Raw genomic sequence first — 17726 nt, 5'->3', positions numbered from 1 at the left:
ACTCAACAAATTGTTTAGCACTTACTGTAGTCACCTAGAAGTGTGGCACTTGGGGTGCCTGCTTGCCTCAGTCGGTGAAGCATGCGACTTATGATCTCTGGGTCATGAGTTCGAGCCCCAGGTTGGGTGTAGAGGTTAGGTAAATAAATTTTGTTTTAAAAGCGGAAGAAGAGGGGCATCTGGGTGGCTCAGTGGGTTAAGCCGCTGCCTTCGGCTCAGGTCATGATCTCAGGGTCCTGGGATCGAGTCCCGCATCGGGCTCTCTGCTCAGCGGGGAGCCTGCTTCCACCTCTCTCTCTCTCTCTCTGCCTGCTTGTGATCTCTGTCTGTCAAATAAATAAATAAAATCTTTAAAAAAATAAAAAAAATAAAAAAAAATAAAAGCGGAAGAAGCCTAGCACTCTATGCCAAGCCTTGTGCTAGTCCTGAGTATACAGCAGTAAAGACAAACACCATCGCTGCCTCCAGCAGGGATCTTGGGCCCTTTATCTTTAAGAAATAGACTGGGAAAGTTATTCCTCAATAAGAAGAAACAAGTAAAGGGAGGAGAGCTTCTGATTGGCCCCGATCAAGATGGCCCCTCCCCAAGGCCCGGAGACTTCCAGATGGAGCCCCTGGGGCGGGGGAAGCCCATAGGGAGCTGGCTGCGATTAGGAAGTTCAGGACAAGAAGCTGGGGGTAGGAGCTTTGAGGAGGCTTGTATGGGCCCTGATTAGTTTTGGGATCAAGAAGGATGAAGCCCTTTTCCGGAAACGACTGAAGGACACAGGCCGCACCAGCAGCCAGTTGTCTGAGAGTGGGGCAAGGCCTTCTTGGGGGGCTCTCTGGGCTGCTCCCAACCCCCAGCACTGAGTCTCCAGACATGCAGCCCAGTAGACACTCCTCCCCTATCGGCCACAGAGGAAGAGCTTGCTGTTGGTCCCCTCACCTCTGCCTACTTCGGGGTCTCTTGGGTGTTCTGTACCGCCCCCCATTTCAACCTTTCTGGAATTCTCTCTCTCCCTTTTTAAAAGATTTATTTATTTGAGAGAGCATGAGAGAGAGAGCATGAGAGGAGAGGTCAGTGGGAGGAGCAGACTCCCTGCTCGGCAGGGAGTGGGACTCAATCCGGTGACTGCAGGGTCATGACCTGAGCCGAAGGCAGTCGCTTAACTAACTGAGACACCCAGGGGTCCCTGGAATTCTCTCTCTCGCATACATCTCTGTTCTTCCCCTGCCAGTGTCCTACTGACAGTTGCCAACTTTCCAGAGTGGATTCCTGGCTCCTGCCCTCACCCCCCTCACCCCACCCTCACCTCCTGACTATCTTATGCCATGTGGCTCCTTATTTATTTTTTTTTTTTCCTTCGCAGAGCCGTCTTCCCAGCTGCCAGAACCATGATCCGATAAGTTTCTATTGTTTAAGCCACCCAGTCTGTAGGAGTTCTGCTGGAACAGCTTGAACTGAGATATTTTTCTTTTTTTAAAGATTTTATTTATTTATTCGACAGACAGAGATCACAAGTAGGCAGAGAGGCAGGCAGAGAGAGAGGGGGAAGCAGGCTCCCGGTGGGGCAGAGAGCCCAGTTCAGGGCTCGATCCCAGCATGACTGGAGCTGAAGGCAGAGGCTTAACCCACTGAGCTGCCCAGGTGCCCTGAGATATTTTGCTTTTAAATACATGTTCATCTTTGGCGAGCCACTCCTTCTAAAGTCTGAAGTCCCTTATAAAACTTCTTTGCAACTCAACTCTCTTGCTTTTCTAAATTAACCAAATAAATAAAAATCAAAGTCAGAGGTGAGACCTTGCACCTTGCACCAGCCACCGCAAAGAAAGTGTTACAAAGCTCAGTGGACTTCTTTGGGGTTGGAGTCCACATGTCCAAGATCCGGGCCTGCTGCACTGACCCATTTACCGGGTAACCTGTAAGGTCAGAGAGGGGTCTGGCTCAAAAAGGGGTTCCCCAGTAGGTCCAGGTTGCAGTGCAAGCTATGTTAGTAATTTGGCCTGATAAGCCAGCAGACCCGATGGTCTGGGAAGATTCTATGTCTGACAAGGATCTTATACATACCCGCAGGTAGTCCCAAGGGGAAAGTCACAGCACAAGCACCCAGGCTGCAAATAAGCAGCCATCACTTGAAAAGCAGTTTCTGGCTTACAGCTGGACCCAGTAGAAACTGAACGCCTGACCATGAGACACTAAGTATGAGACTCAAACTCCCGAACATGAGCTGAGAATTATTCTATCCCCTAAACCATCAAGATAGAGATGCAAGTCAGCATCCCATGCTAAAATGTAAGGGATATGTAGATCTTCCTTCTTTTCCATTATAAATACTTAATGCTCTAAGTTTCACCATAATCACTGCTTTCGCTGCATCCTGCAAATTATGTTACGTTTTCATTATCATTCTAATTTCCCTGTGATCGCTTCTTTGATCCATGGGTTATTTAGAACTATGTGGCTCACTATATTTGAGAGTTTTCTAGGTATCTGATGATCATTAATACCTAATTTAATTTCACTGTGGCCAGAGAACATGTTCTATATCATTTCAATTCTTTTAAATTTATTGAGAATTTATTAAATTTATTGAGAGCCCTTTTATGGCCCCGCATATGGTCCATTGGTGAATACACCGGGTACACTTGAAAAAAATGGGTGTCCCACAGTTTCGTATGGAGTTCTAGAAATACCAATTAGGTCAATACAATTGACAGTATTGTTCATAAAATCTCCTTTATTGATTTTTTTTTTTTGGTCTATTATATCAATTGCTGAAGAGGGTTTAAAATCTCCAACTATGATTGTGGAATCATCTCTTTCTTCCTTTAATTCTGTCCATTTTTTTGTTCCATATATTTTGAAGCTCTGTTAATTATTATAATTATTATATCTTCCTGGTGAATTGACCCATTAATTATTGTTATCTATCTATCTTTATCTCTGGCAATAGTCTTTGTCTTAAATTATACTTCAGTTGATAGTAATAGCGACTCCAGCTTTCACAAGCTTGCTGTTTGCATGGTATATCTTTTTCCTTCCATTTTCTTTCATCTTTTTGGTATGTTTACATTTTAAGTAAATGTTATACATGTTTGAGTTTTACTCTTTTTCATCCATTTGGACAACCTCTGCCTCTTGAGACCATAGGTGTTGGATGGGTAGCAAAAAAGAACAAGCTTAGGCCTGCCCACATGTGGATCCTTTCTTCTTGATGATGAGTGCTATTGGACACTACAGACATTGTAGTGGACCCAATAACTTGCAGGCTGTGTTGGGCAGTTCAGTTTGCAAGGTCACCTGGTTGTCCCATGGATAAGCAGTCAGTCTCCACCAGGGGCCCAACATAAGATAAAGCTCTTTCTCAAAGGGAGATCAGTTATTTGCCAAACAGGGTACAGCTTTCTTCCTAAATTCCAGGGGATTCTTCTGCATTGTTCCTCCTGGGCTTGCTATAGACTCCATCAACATGGGACATGAACATGATCGGATCTGGGGGGGTCATGGAGACCGAGTGGCCTGTCTATTTACTTGGCAGCCTCGAACAACTGGGCAGTTTTCCTTTGTTCTGAATTCCTCTCAAAGCAGACAGCCTTTCAGGTGACTCAGTAAATGAGTGGGGAGCCAGATACCCAAATATAATGTCTACTCCTCAAAAATCCAAGAAAACCACCAAGTACCACATTTCCACTAATCTAAGTCACCATTGACTGCAGAGCACACCTTCATTTATATTCCACCATGAAGAATTTTTAAAAGCACTAGCAGTTCAGCCATAATATACCATTAATTGTAAGAAGAATTTCATGTCAGAGATGTTAAAATGTGAAGAAAAAACATTTTGAATGTACAAAGCACCACTGAATTGTTCAGGTTAAAATAGTTAATGTTATGGTATGTGAATTTTAAATTATTTTTAATGTGAACCAATGAGATGATCTTCTGGCCCTTTCATACGGTAGGAGGGTGTAAGGCGAGTTAACATGTATGTAAGACAGGCACTTCCTCCAGACACGCCCTGCTGTCTATTTCCACATGGTTTTCTTTATTTCATTGAATCTAGGATGCTGTGATCCTGGCACATTCTTTTTTTAAAAAATTAATTTATTTATTTTAGAGAAAGAGAGAGCACAGCGGGAGGAGCAGAGGGAGAGGGAGAGAGATCTCAAGCAGAATCGGTGCCGAGTGCAGAGCTTGACGCTGGCTCGATCTCAAGACCCTGAGATCATGCCGTGAGCGGAAACCAAGAGTCAGACGCTTAATGGACCACACCACTCAGGCATCCCCTGGTGCATTCTTGATTTACCAGAAGGTGTCAATAGAAGGCTTTGACAGAAATTATGTCACAGTTCCCGCCTGCTGACAGGGATGGTCAGGAGTCACTCATTAACCTCCAGAGAGGAAGAAAGAGGAACTTCTACCAGCAAGGGAAGTTCAAGGGGGTAAAATTTTGGATGCTCCAAGTCATCTGAATGCTTTCTTTTCTGATCAGTGCTCTAATATTACATAATGGACATGGCAAGGCTGTCATTTTACTTGATATTATATTATGACAATTCTCAGTATCACGCTTTACTTTTTTTTAAGTTTTTCTCTTCTTTTTTTCTTTCTTTCTTTTTTTTTTTTTTTTAAAGATTTTGCTTATTTATCTGACAGAGAGAGAGGGAACACAAGCAGGGGAATTAGGGGAGGGAGAAGCAGGCTTCCTGCTGAGCAGGGAGCCTGACGATCCCAGGACCCTGGGATCATGACCTGAGCTAAAGGCAGATGCTTAAGTGACAGAGCCACCCAGGTGTCCCTTGGTATCACACTTTAGATTTTATTTTCAATTATACTCAGCCCCATGACTGCAAGAGATAAGTTATTTTTATCATAGACTTAGAAAGTCGATGATTTGGGACTTGTCTTGAGCCAAAATTTCAGAATATTCAGATTGACATTCTTTTTCTTTACTCTGTCCAGAAAGAAACCCCTCTTCACTGCAGTTCCCAAAGCCCCCTGCCCTCATGCTGCTCTGTACAGAGGCCATTTGGTTCCCCAAGGCTTTGCATTCAGTGCAACTTTCATTCAGGTGATAATCTATTAGTAGCAGGCCCTGGGCTGCCTTTGATATTAGCTGGGTTTTTACTGTCCAAAAATAAATACAAATTCATGACTATTCTGATATCAACGTGTTTATCAGTTAAAGGCATAATTTTTAGTTATGTTTTATAATAAAAACAAGCAGCCAAAATTGTTCCAAGAAGAATTAGGAGAATAATAGAGCAATAAGCAAGAAAAACTCAAAATATTGTTATTGAGCTACAATTTTAAAAAGTAGCAGGCTGAAAATTACAAAGAGAAAAGTTCTAGTTGACCTCCAAGGAACAGAAGTTTCCTCATTTATTCAAATTGACTTTAGAGCATATAAGAAATTGAAATTTTTCTCAATTCAAATTACGAAAATGGCACAATATCAGAACGTAAGAGGGGAATGCATTGAAAAATAGATAATTCTCTGGGGTGCCTGGGTGGCTCAGTGGGTTAAGCCTCTGCCTTCAGCTCAGGTCATGATCTCAGGGTCCTGGGATCGAGCCCCACATTGGGCTCTCTGTTCAGCAGGGAGCCTGCCCCCCCCCCCGCCCCTGCCTGCCTCTCTGTCTACTTGTGACCTCTGTCTGTCAAATAAATAAATAAAAATTTTTTTAAAAAAGAGAAAATTCTCACCTAATGTAAACAATTTAAGGAAATAAGAAAAGGCTGAATATTCTGCTCCCTGGTCAGGGCATATGGGGGCAGAGCTGGAGGGTGGGAAAGGCAAGCTACACCAGAGGTTGGAAGAACCATGTCAGGCAAAGAACTTGCATCAAGACCAGGAATGAAATACATTCATGTGGGTGATTTAGCCCAAGAAGTGTGATCACTGGATGTTGTGGAGTCTGGTGAGATGGCTTCTCCCAAGGGTATGCCAAGAGGCACAGACAATGGCTAAAACCCTGAAGGAGATAGGGGTTACAGAATGTGAAGCAAGAATTATAAATCAGGTGTTGGAATCTGCCTTACAATTTAGGGGCGCCTGTGTGGCTCAGTCAATTCAGTGTCTGACTCTTGATTTCAGCTCAGGTCATGATCTCAGGGTAATGAGACTGAGCCTGGTCTTGGGCTGTACTGGCACGGAGCCTGCTTAAGATTCTCTTTCCCTTTCCTCTGCCCCTCCTCCTGTGCTTCCTCTCTCTCTCTCTCTCTCTCTCTCTCTCTCATAAATAAATAAATCTAAAAAAAGAAGAAGAAGAAGAAGAATGTGCCAGGATCACAGCACCTTAGACTCAATGAGCATGTGCTCTCTCTCTCTCTCTCTCTCTATATATATATATACACACACACTTTAAAAAATATATATCAATTTAACTTATTATATTAATAATTTTAAATGTTTAAATATGGGGCACCTGGGTGGCTCAGTGGGTTAAACCTCTGCCTTTGGCTCAGGTCATGATCTCAGGGTCCTGGGATGGAGCCCCGCATCGGGCTGTCTGCTCAGCAGGGAGCCTGCTTCCCCCCTCCCTGCCTGCCTTTCTGCCTACTTGCGATCTCTCTGTTAAATAAATAAATAAAATATTTTTTTAAAAAAATGTTTAAATATGACTGTCTTAATAAATTCTATACCCATTAATGATCTAAAAGAAAAAATATCCTAGCAAACTAGGAAAAGAATAGTCTTAATTTGATACACTATTTGGTTGTGTTTTTTTTTGAGGGCATATACACTATTTGTTTTTGATAAAGCAATGATAAAAGCCTATAGCAAATGGTTGCATCTGGATGGCATAGTTGGTTAAGCATCCAGCTCTTGGTTTGGGCTAGGTCATGATCTCAGGGTAGTGAGAGGAAGCCCGTGTCTGGCTCCTTGCTCGGTGTGGAGTCGGCTTTGGATTCTCTCTCTCCTCTTCCCTCTCTCTGTCTCTAAAAATAAATGAAATCTTTAAAAACAACAACAACAACAATAAAATGAACAACAACAAAACCCACAGCAAATGCCACACTTACTGGTGAAACAATAGACACACTCCAATTGAAGTCAAGAGTAAGACAAGAATGACCTTTATCACTATTACCATTCAAACTGGTGTCAGATGTTCTCTCCAATTCAAAAAGGGAAGAAGAGTAATAAGACACATAAACATTAGAAAAGCAAGAGGCAAGTTGTGATTATTTGAAGATGACACTATTGCTTACATAGAAAAACCTAAAAAAATCAATTGACAAAGTATTAGAACGAATCAGAGAATTCAACAAGGGGACCACATACAAGATCGAAGTGCAAAAATCAATAGCCTTCCTATATACCAGCAATAACCAATTAGAAAATGTAATAGCAAATAAGATGACATTCACAATAGCAACAGAAACTATTAACCACGTAAGAATAAACCTAAAAAATAGAATTTATTTCAGGCCCTTAAGGATAGTACAAAATTGGGAAATCCATCAACCTAATTAATCACATTAATAAAATCAAATTGAAAGCTATACAATTATATTACATAGCAGCTGAGAAAATTCAAGAACCATTTCTGGAAAAAACCCTAAGTAAAGCAAGAGGCATCAGACATTTCTTAACTATGATAAAGAGTTAGTCTATTTTCCTTTTCTAAGACACTAAGAGCAAACATCATATCAAATGGCTAAATGCACTGCCATTAAAGTCAGGAACAGGGAAGGCAGCAATCATTGCTGTCCCTCAAAATTGTTTTCGTGTAAAAGTGAAATAGGATTTGAAAATGGGAGTAACAGGAGCACGTGAGTGGTTCAGTCTGTTGAGGGTCCAGCTCTTGGTTTTGGCTCAGGTCATTATCTCATCAGTTTTGGAAGAGCCTACATTGGGCTCTGTGCTCCGTGAGGAGTCTTTGATATTCTCTCCCTCTGCCCTACCCCAACACACACACACGTGTGTGTGTGTTTGTATGTATGTGCGCGTGCACATGCTCTCTCTCTTGCACTCTCAAATAAATAAATAAATCTTTAAAAAAAGAAAGAGAAAAATGGGAGTAACAACTTCATATAGCAGATCTCATTCCAGAGCCCACCAAAATGTAGAGGGGAATGCCCCCTCTGTAAACAAGACTACTTTGATTTCATATTATACAAATAGGATGGAAATTGAAGTCACACTCAGAGACCAATACTGACCAAAGGGTCTTACTTTCTGTTTTTTATTTTGATTTTTCATTTTTGATTGTCTTTAAAGATTTTATTTATTTGAAGAGTAGAGAGAGAAGCAGACTACCCTGCTGAGCAGGGAGCCCAGTGTTGGGACCCTGGGACTATGACCTGAGCTGAACACAAGCACTTAACGGACTGAGCCTCCCAGGTGTCCCAAAAGGGTCTTACTTTCTTTTTTTCCTATTAAAGCCATTGCCAAGCACTATCCAGATTTTATTCATACTGTTCCTGTCCTCTGTTTGAAGGAAAGAGTTTTAAATTATCCAAACAGTCCTAAAACCCAGAGCTGGTTTTGGCAGTGGGGGTGATGGGGGTAATGGGGACCGGTGGCAGGAAGGAGGGTCTGAAGTGCAGCCAAGCCCCAAGGGTGCAAATGCTGTCACACCAGTGGAGGTGGGTTCTGACACCTTTCACTACTCTCCTCATGCTCATGTGGCACCTTTTGATATCCCATCTCAATTTTAGCTTGTTTTAGATACTCAAGTCTAGGTTTATTCCTTTTTTATTAATTTTAGACAGAGACAAAGAGAGTGGGGGTGGGTAGAGGGAGAGAGAGAGAGAGAGAATCTTAAGCAGACTTTAGGCTGAGCATGGAGCCCAATGCAGGACTTGACCTCACAACCCTGACATCATGACCTGAGCTGAAATCAAGAGTCAGACGCTTAACCAACTGAGCCACTCAGGTACCTCAATTCCTTTTTTTTTTTTTTTTGTTATTGTTGTTGTTGTTGTTTTTTAAGAAGGAGAAAGGAAACCCGACCAAGATGGGTTCTAAACAAATTGGGGGTTGGGGTTTTTAAGCAGGGGGTTTACTGAAGCTACACATTTGCTTTCCACCTCTAAGAAAGACCAAACGTAGGTTGCATTAGAGCAAAAGAATAGTGTCAGTTGGAGATGTGATCAGGGGCTGTTTTGATTCATGCAAACGTTACTGTGGGTTAAAGTCCTTGAGAAGCGTACTCTGAAACATAGATATCATGATATCTGTTAAACAGGTACTCTTAGTACCAATATCTGTAGAGGGAAAGAGGAAAAGCAGGTCTGGGTTTTTATGTTATTAACATTATTGTATTAGTTCAAGGGAGAAGTTGGACTGTGATAAAATCCCAGCAAGACCTCAGTTGGCCCCAAAAGATGCTCTGAAGGTGAGATGACCCTTCCGAGTTGTCTCTAGATGGAGAGAGGAAACCAGGCCCTTGCATTCCCATCCCAGCTGGTCATCAATGTGGGCAAGAACACTGAATTACTTATAAATGAAAGGATATCAGTTTTGCATCAGTGTTTTCCACCAAAATACTTTATACCAGAAGACAATAAAGTAACATCCTTAAAATACTCAAGAAAATATGGCCCAAGCATTTTATATCCAGCTAAAATGACCAGAAAGTATAAAGGCCATAGACAAGTTGTTATGAACATGTGAAAGTTTAGCAAATGTTGTTCCCATGAGATCATTCCTGAGGAATCTACTAGAAAATGGCCTTTAAACAACCATGAAATAACTATAAGAACTTCAACATGAGGATTGGCAGTAAACACTGAATTTATTTAGTTGTAGAACTAAAAGCAAATGTCAAGATTAAGGGTGACAGAATGGCATGTACTTGTTATGTGCTCTGACAATGTAGATAAAGTGCATCAAAAATGAGGGAAAGGAAAAAATTTTTTTAAATTTTTTTTTTAAATGGGGAAAGGAAGAATATATGAAAAACAGGATAAGCTCACCAATTGCCTTATAGTTATTAAGAGTGAATAATAATATATCGCTTTAACTAAATTTCAGGGAGATGAAGCAGAAGGTGAAGAAGTTGTAACTTGTTAATTTTAATAGTGCTCAAAGTAGGGACCAGTGGACTATTACCTAAAAAGGGAAGGAAATAGTATTTTGCAAAGGTATTATTATGAAAGTAACAATTAGAACAAAATATAGAACTCCTTATCCAAAAGAAATAGTTTTTGAAGCTCAAAAGAAAAGGAGAGAGGAAAAAAAAACAGGTGACCATATTGTGAGATATTTTAAATTGAAAAAAAAAACATGTTGGTCTTTATCAATAATATAAATGAGGCAAACTCACATATCAAATGAAAGTATTTTCAAATCATCAAACCAAGCAAAGTCTAACCCTGTTACATATTAGACACACCAAAAACAAAGAGACCAAGACTGTTTAAAAATAAAAGGATGGACAGACACATATATACTAGGCAAAATATAAAACACTGAAAATGCAAGGTTCATGTTTATCTGTCAAGTTAGAATTCTGACCAAGAAGCATTAAAAAGGAAAAGAAGAGCTTCTTATAATTCTACTGGCTAATGTAACAATGGAGGTAGATATCTGCTTTATAACACAGCAATCAACTTTTGGACAGTAAAAGCTACAGGAGATGTAGATGAACTAGAAACACATCAACAAGAGGAAAGTTCAACACTTTACTCTCAGTTGAAGACAAATCAGGTGGACAAAACCAAAATGAATAAGGATTTAGGAAACCTAATCCAGCGCTACTGAAAATGTGGTTAGAGGTGGGGTGACAGTTCATGAACCGTGCTTACCAGATGCAGTGAGATTGGAAGCTTGCCCCAGAATATAAATCAATGCACCACTTCCTTCATGGAGAAAGTCTTGCTACCGAAGTGGGGAGATCAGCTGAACTATTATGAGCTTATAGTGACACAGTAGACCAGCTTCTATGAATTGCATTGACCTAACAACATAATCAATATGGTAACTCTTACAATACACATCAGACTCTGAATCCCAATATTAGAGAACATACCTCTCTTTGACGTGCACATGGAATGTCCATATGGGTATCTCAGGCCAGAAAGAAAAACTGCGACAAAATGCAAGTAACACAAACAGTGCTGTCTAACTACAATGTTAGAAACTGATAGTGCTAATAACCAAATTTCTTCCACTTGGAATTTTTTTTTTTGGAATTTTTTTTTCAATGCACATACTTTTAAGTGATTCCTGCAGAAAAAAAAAAAGAAAAAAAATAGGATTTCTTGGAAATACTACTATTAATAATGAAATCATCCCATCAGAATAAATGATCTACAGTAAAAATCATTATCAGAGGAAAATTCTTACAGTAGATATGTCTGTCAATGAAATGAAGGTAAATAAATGAAACATTGGCTAGAAAAAGCTCAAAGGAAAGTATAAGGAAGAATTATTAAGATAAGAGTGAAAATTCGTGAATTAAAAAACAGAAACAGAGCAAAAATAGTACATACATAAGAAGACTTAGTGTTTGAAAACACTAATACTGTACACAAACTATTAGACAACTTTTTCTTGAGAGAAGGAACAAATATACAAGCTAAATGATAAGGGACATGTGGCCCCAAAACATAGCCTACTAATTTGTATGATTTTGTGCAAATAAATAAAAAAACTCAAAGAAATAGATAACTTTTGAAGTAAATAAAATTTACCAAAGTTGAACCCAGTAGACACATAAAGTCTCAACAGATAGAATTATGTAGAAATGCAATTTTGTAAAAACAGAAACCCAATAAAAAAAGTATCAGACCAAGATGGCTTCACAGAGGATTTATACTAAATCTTTAAAGCAAAGGTCATCTGAAAGTTACTTGAACAATTCTGGAGCATAGAAGGTGAAGAAATACTTTTAATTTCTTTCTTGTGAAACAAAGTATAATATTGATAGTAAATGAATAAAACAGATAAAGTATTAGCAATAATAAACCAGCAAATTAAATAAATATATAATCAAGTGGGGTTTATTTCAGGAATACAAAGATAATTTAATAATAGGAAATCTGTTAACATAATGTATCAAATTTATACACTTAAGGAAAAAATGAACAGATAACCTCCACAGACCCTGAAAAGGCATTTGACAAATTCAAAGCCCATACATGTTAAAGACTCAATGAAATAGAAGTTGAGGGATATTTCCATTACATATCTCATCCCCAAATACAGCATTAATATTAATGGGCAAACACTAGAGTCTTTCCTGTTTGTGATATAATAAAAAATATATTTGGGGTTTTGTTCCAGGTTCCTGGCACAGAGCTTTAAAAACCCTTGAAATTGGGGCGCCTGAGTGGCTCAGTGGGTTAAGCCTCTGCCTTCGGCTCAGGTCATGATCCCCGGGTCCTGCCCCGCATCCGGCGAGCCTGCTTCCTCCTCTCTCTCTGCCTGCCTCTGCCTGCTTGTGATCTCTGTCAAATAAATAAATAAAATCTAAAAACAAACAAACAAACAAACCCCTTGAAATTTCCCGAATGATAGGAATGTCTTGTTATTCATGAGTTCCTTGATACTTGAGTTTATAAACTCAATACTTTATCAACTCAATACTCGAGTTCATGCTAATAAAATGATTCATGGCAAAGATTCACAGGCAGAGGGATCTGATTGCTTCAGGTTGGGGGCTAAGGCCAGAGGAACAAACCATGCTATTAGAAGGTTGGAAATCTCAACAACCTCCCACACAACACGCACACATACCAACCTTGGGGAAAGGGAGAGGGACTGGGGATAGAGTTCATTCATGAAGAATGTGATTTAATAATCTTGGAGCACAAGGGAACTTCCCCATTTGGTGAACACCTTGATGGGCTCAGAGGGCAGCCGTCTCAGATTCTGTAAGAAGAGGGCACGGAAACTCTGTGGCCCAACATAGGCCACAGACTCTGTGGCCTCAAGATCTTACTCATGTACATTTCATTTAGCTGTTCATTAGTATCCTTTATAACAAAATTGTAACTGTCAATAGTGAATTAACAACCTGAGTAGGTTGTAAGAGGACCCCAGTTTGTAGCCAGCAAGGCAGAAGTACAATGGCTTAAGGATTTTCAACCAACATTCCACATGGCGCTAGTCTTGTGGAACTGAGAACCTTTCCCTGTGGGGGTCTTCACAGACCCCCTGTGGGTAGTTATTGTCAGAACTGAACTGAATTGTTGAACACTCAGTTGGTATCAGATAATTGGCTTGGAACTCATTGCAAAAATCAGAAACAAGAAGAGGATGGCCACTATTTTAATACAAGAAGAGGCAATTAGAGGCATAAGAATTTAAAAAGAAGAGATAAGATTACATACATGTGCAGATGATATGTTTTCAGGAACCTTATAATGAATGAAGACCTCCTATGAATAGTAAAAGCATTTTGCAAAGTAGTAAGATAAAAAATTACATACAGAAATAGTTTTCATAACCACTTGGAAGAAGCAGTAACAACAGTAACTGCTCGGAAGAAATAATGGAAAAGAAAGTCACAGATCCCATTTACAATAGCATAAGCAAAATAAATGTAGGGACAAATGTAGGCGCAAATTTAATGAAAATTGTGTAAAACCGACATGAGAAAAACCGTAAAACAATCTTACAGGACAGAAAGTAGACTTGAACAAATGGAAAAAGATGCCTTATTTTTGATCAGAAGAAGAATCAATACCAGAAAGATACCAATTTTCTTCAAGTTAAAATTTACAAATTTAATGTGATCCCAATAAAAATATCCAAGTTACTAAATTTTTTTTCCTGGAGCCAGACAAGTTAATTATTAGTTATTTTGAAAAATAAATATAAGACTAGCCAGGAATCAGGGCACCTCGGTGGCTCAGGGGGCTAAGCCTCTGCCTTCGGCTCAGGTCATGATCTCAGGGTCTTGGGATCGAGCCCCACATCAGGCTCTCTGCTCAGCAGGGAGCCTGCTTCCCCCTCTCTCTGCCTGCCTCTCCGACTACTTGTGATCTCTCCATCTCTGTCAAATAAATTTAAAAAAAAATCTAAATGGCATTTCCCATTTAAAAAAAAAATCTCTCCCTTGCCCTTGCCCCCCAAAAATAGCAATGGGGAAATTACCCATACATTGAAACATGTATAAAGCCCCTGTAATTAAAACATTATGCTATTGCTGCATAAGTAGACAGATGACTAAGGGAAGAGAATATAAAATTCAAAGATGGACTCCAAAGGCATATGGAAATTTAATGTTTGATAAACAGTTTATCCTCTGATAGCCATGTGGGTAAAAATAAAACTGGATTCATTCCTCATACCTTATACTAGGATAAGTTCAAATGGATCAGATACCTAAATGAAAAAAAATGGAGTCATACAAATATTTGAGGAAAGTATAAGTCAGTTTCTTTATGACGTAGGAAGGAGGACAACTTTCTTAACTGTGATTCTATACCTGGAATCAATAAAGGAAATGGATAAATTTATCTATCTAAAATTTTAAAAAAATTAAATGCCCACCCAAAACACCATCAGCAATATCAAAAGTTAAATTAAAAAATGTAACAAATGACAAAATTGTAACTAATATCTCAAAGGCCAAGATCTCTAATATATGCAAATTTTCTAAATATTAAAAAGAAATTCAAATCCTTGTCTAACAACCCAGTAAAAAAATGGGAAAATTATAGAAAAATAAATGCAGGGTGCCTGGGTGGATCAGTTGGTTAAGCATCTGCCTTCAGCTCAGGTCATGGTCCTGGGGTCCTGGGATCAAGCCCCACATCAGGCTCCCTGCTCAGTTGGGAGTCTGCTTCTCCCTCTGCCCCCGCTCATGCTCTCTCTCTCAAATAAACAAAGTCTTAAAAAGAGAGAGAGAAAAATATTTACTACAAAGAATGAATCACATGGAATATATAAACGTCCATGAGTTCATAATAACAATTTTTCGATACCTCATTGTTACATCCTAATCCTTTGTGACTCATTGTTTTGAATACCTACTGCTGCATAATAAGCTCACCACAAAATGCAGCGGCTTAAAAAAACTCCAAAACCTCATGATACATATGATCATGTAATGACTCATTGACCACCCCTGGACATTGCTAGAGTATGATCTCATTATTCCAAAAGTTGATTTTTTTTTTTTAAGGGAAGGATCCAGGGGCCTCTCCTGAATATCTTGTATTTTAGGGTATTGGAATCAATGATAAGAGAAAGTAATTTATAGAAAAACCACAGCTAATAAATGCAAAAAAAAAAAAAAAGTGGAAACAGAATTTTTTTTTTCTGTTTCACACTCCTTTATGAATAATGGATCTAGGCAATGATCATCAATTATAAATAAAAGTTGTGGATGGGGGACACGTGGTTGGCTCAGTCAGTTAAGCATCTGCCTTAGGCTCAGGTTGTAATCCCAGGGTCCTGGGGTCAAATCCCACATCAGGCTCCTTGCTCAGGAGGCAGCATGCTTCTCACTCTGCCTGCAGCTCCCCCTGCTTGTGCTCTCTCTCTCTGTCAAATAAATAAATAAAACCTTTAAAAAATTAAAATAAAATAAGAGTTTTGGGTGGAAGTTGATGACAAACTTTAAAGGAGGCTGGAAACTCCTGACCTCACTGATTAATTTCAACCTCATTACAAGCTGGCTGTGCCTCCTGACCTGATGTGGTAGAACCTGTAGCACCACTTACCAAGTACTCACGACAAAAACAAAAATCATCAAGCCTCTAGATGCAGGTATCAGTTTATAAAGAATACGGAGGATAGAAAAATATGTTAAATGACATCACAAAAGTACAAATCCAAATCCATAATGTGGGAAAGCCCACATGCCAAAGCACCCAGTTTCTCGATAAATAAATTGCATAAAACAAAACCAAAATGAAACCAGTAGCAAAGAAAGAGTGGTCATTCTATTGATTGACAGAGACTTAAGAGTGGCAAAGTTCAGGCCCAGCAAGATGGCAGCCCCCTTGGAGCTCAGAGTTCAGCTGCTGGGGAAGTGGTGGTGGTGGTAAGGGGTTCCCATTGTACATGGTGAGTCCCTGGTGGTGATGTTTTATGACAAATTTTATGGCGCACTCTTGAACATCAGCATCATACATGATACACAGAGAGGTTCAAGAGGGGAAGTAGCAATTTTGATCACTGATGACATTATTTCTCAGCTGGAAAAACAGTAAATTTTTTAAGAACACAAATGCAGATATGACTATGAACTCTGGGCAATGCAGGGGACAGGTACACTGGCTTACATTGCTCTTCTAGAAAAGAAGCTGCTTCTAGCAGTTTTTCCACATTCTTGGGTGACTGAGAATTCTTGACTGTGACAAAATTCTTGGGTTTGCTTCCTAAATTCCTTTTCTTTCCAGTTTGATCCTGCCTGGAAAAATGCCTTGGGGAGTATTAAGCATCGTATTCTCCTGATCAGAGGACAGCCTCCCCTCTTCCACCTCTGAGAAGCGGAACACATAAACACAGACAAGCCAAGGGGTGCCTAAACCTTCTGGCAAACAGATTGGGAACATCTCTGTTTTTCTTTGGAGATATGCCTACTTTGGGTGCCTGTGTGTTTGGTTTTCTTGCACCTCTTTACAAAGTGAGCTTTCCCAGAGTTCAGTTATAAGAACATTTGAAACAGCTCTCCAGGCTATGTCGCTTTTGTGATGACATCCTAAACAGTCATTTTAGGAGCCCCTGGGTGGCTCAGTCGTTAAGTGTCTGCCTTCAGCTCAGGTCATGATCCCAGTGTCCTGGGATCGAGCCCTGCAGCGGCCTCCCTCCTCCGTGGGAAGCCTGCTTCTCTCTCTCCTACTTCCCCTGCTTGTGTTCCCTCTTCCACTCTGTCTCTGTCAAATAAATAAATGGAATCTTTAAAAATTTAAAAAAAAAAAATCATTGTAGACTTGGCCTTGGAGATGAATGACAATCTTTGCTAAAGCCTTCCACTTCCTCCTAGGAAACTGGCAGCACGCGAGCAGCTTCTCGCACAGGAAGAGAGCAGTTCCTTACAATGGCCATCATCCTGCTCTGTGACCAAGTGTTTGCCCTGGAGTCCTGTGATTTTGCAGTAATGTCTTACACTAAAGTATGTGAAGGCAAATAGGAAACACTTCTTGTGTATGTATGAAAAAGACATTTTTTTGTATAAGACTTTAAAACCAAAAGGAACGTCCTATGTCGTCTTTTTATTATTATTATTATTATTATTATTATTGCATGAAATACGCACTAACCTTTTAAATTGTATTTAAAAGCTTATATTCTAGTTTGGTAATGCAGTTTATTAATATCAAGATGAATACTACATGAACTTGAAGGGAAACAAAGAAAACACATTGTGTGTGTGTGTGTGTGTGTGTGTGTGTGTGTGTGTGTGTGTGTGTGAGAGAGAGAGAGAGAGAATAAAGATTATTTATTTATTTATTTGTCAGAGAAAGAGAGTGCACGAGTGCAAGCAGGGGGAGCAGCAGGCAGAGGGAAAAGCAGGCTCCCACCTGAGCAGGGAGCCCAGTATGGGACCAGATCCCAGGACTCTAGGATCATGACCTGAGCTAAAGGCAGACGCCGAATGACTGAGCCACCCAGGCGCCCCTATTTTTTAAAAAGTGAGAAAAGATTCCTCCTCTTCAAGGAGGTGACCTTGCAGTCCTTTGTGCAGACCCTAGCCGGCAAGACAGTCCCCTCGAGGTGGACCCCAGTGGCACCACTAAGAAGGTCAAAGCCGAAACACAAGGCAAGGAGGGCATCCCGCCCGCCCAGCAGCGTCGGATTTTTGTGGCCCAGAAACACAACTGCGACACATGA

General features: G+C 40.0%; 1 pseudogene across 1 annotated transcript in view; it reads left to right on the top strand.

The window, feature by feature from the left end:
• Window positions 1-17726, top strand: part of LOC309843214 (metaxin-3-like) — a 21207-nt pseudogene extending 3481 nt beyond the window's left edge. The window contains exons 3-4 of the transcript in view: window positions 15904-16636; window positions 17581-17726. The product of the transcript in view is annotated as a metaxin-3-like (transcript). The remainder of the gene's footprint in view (window positions 1-15903; window positions 16637-17580) is intronic.

The sequence above is a fragment of the Mustela nivalis genome (assembly GCF_964662115.1).
Source record: "Mustela nivalis genome assembly, chromosome: 10".
Classification (NCBI taxonomy): Eukaryota; Metazoa; Chordata; class Mammalia; order Carnivora; family Mustelidae; genus Mustela; species Mustela nivalis.
This window is presented reverse-complemented; position numbering and strand designations above follow the sequence as displayed.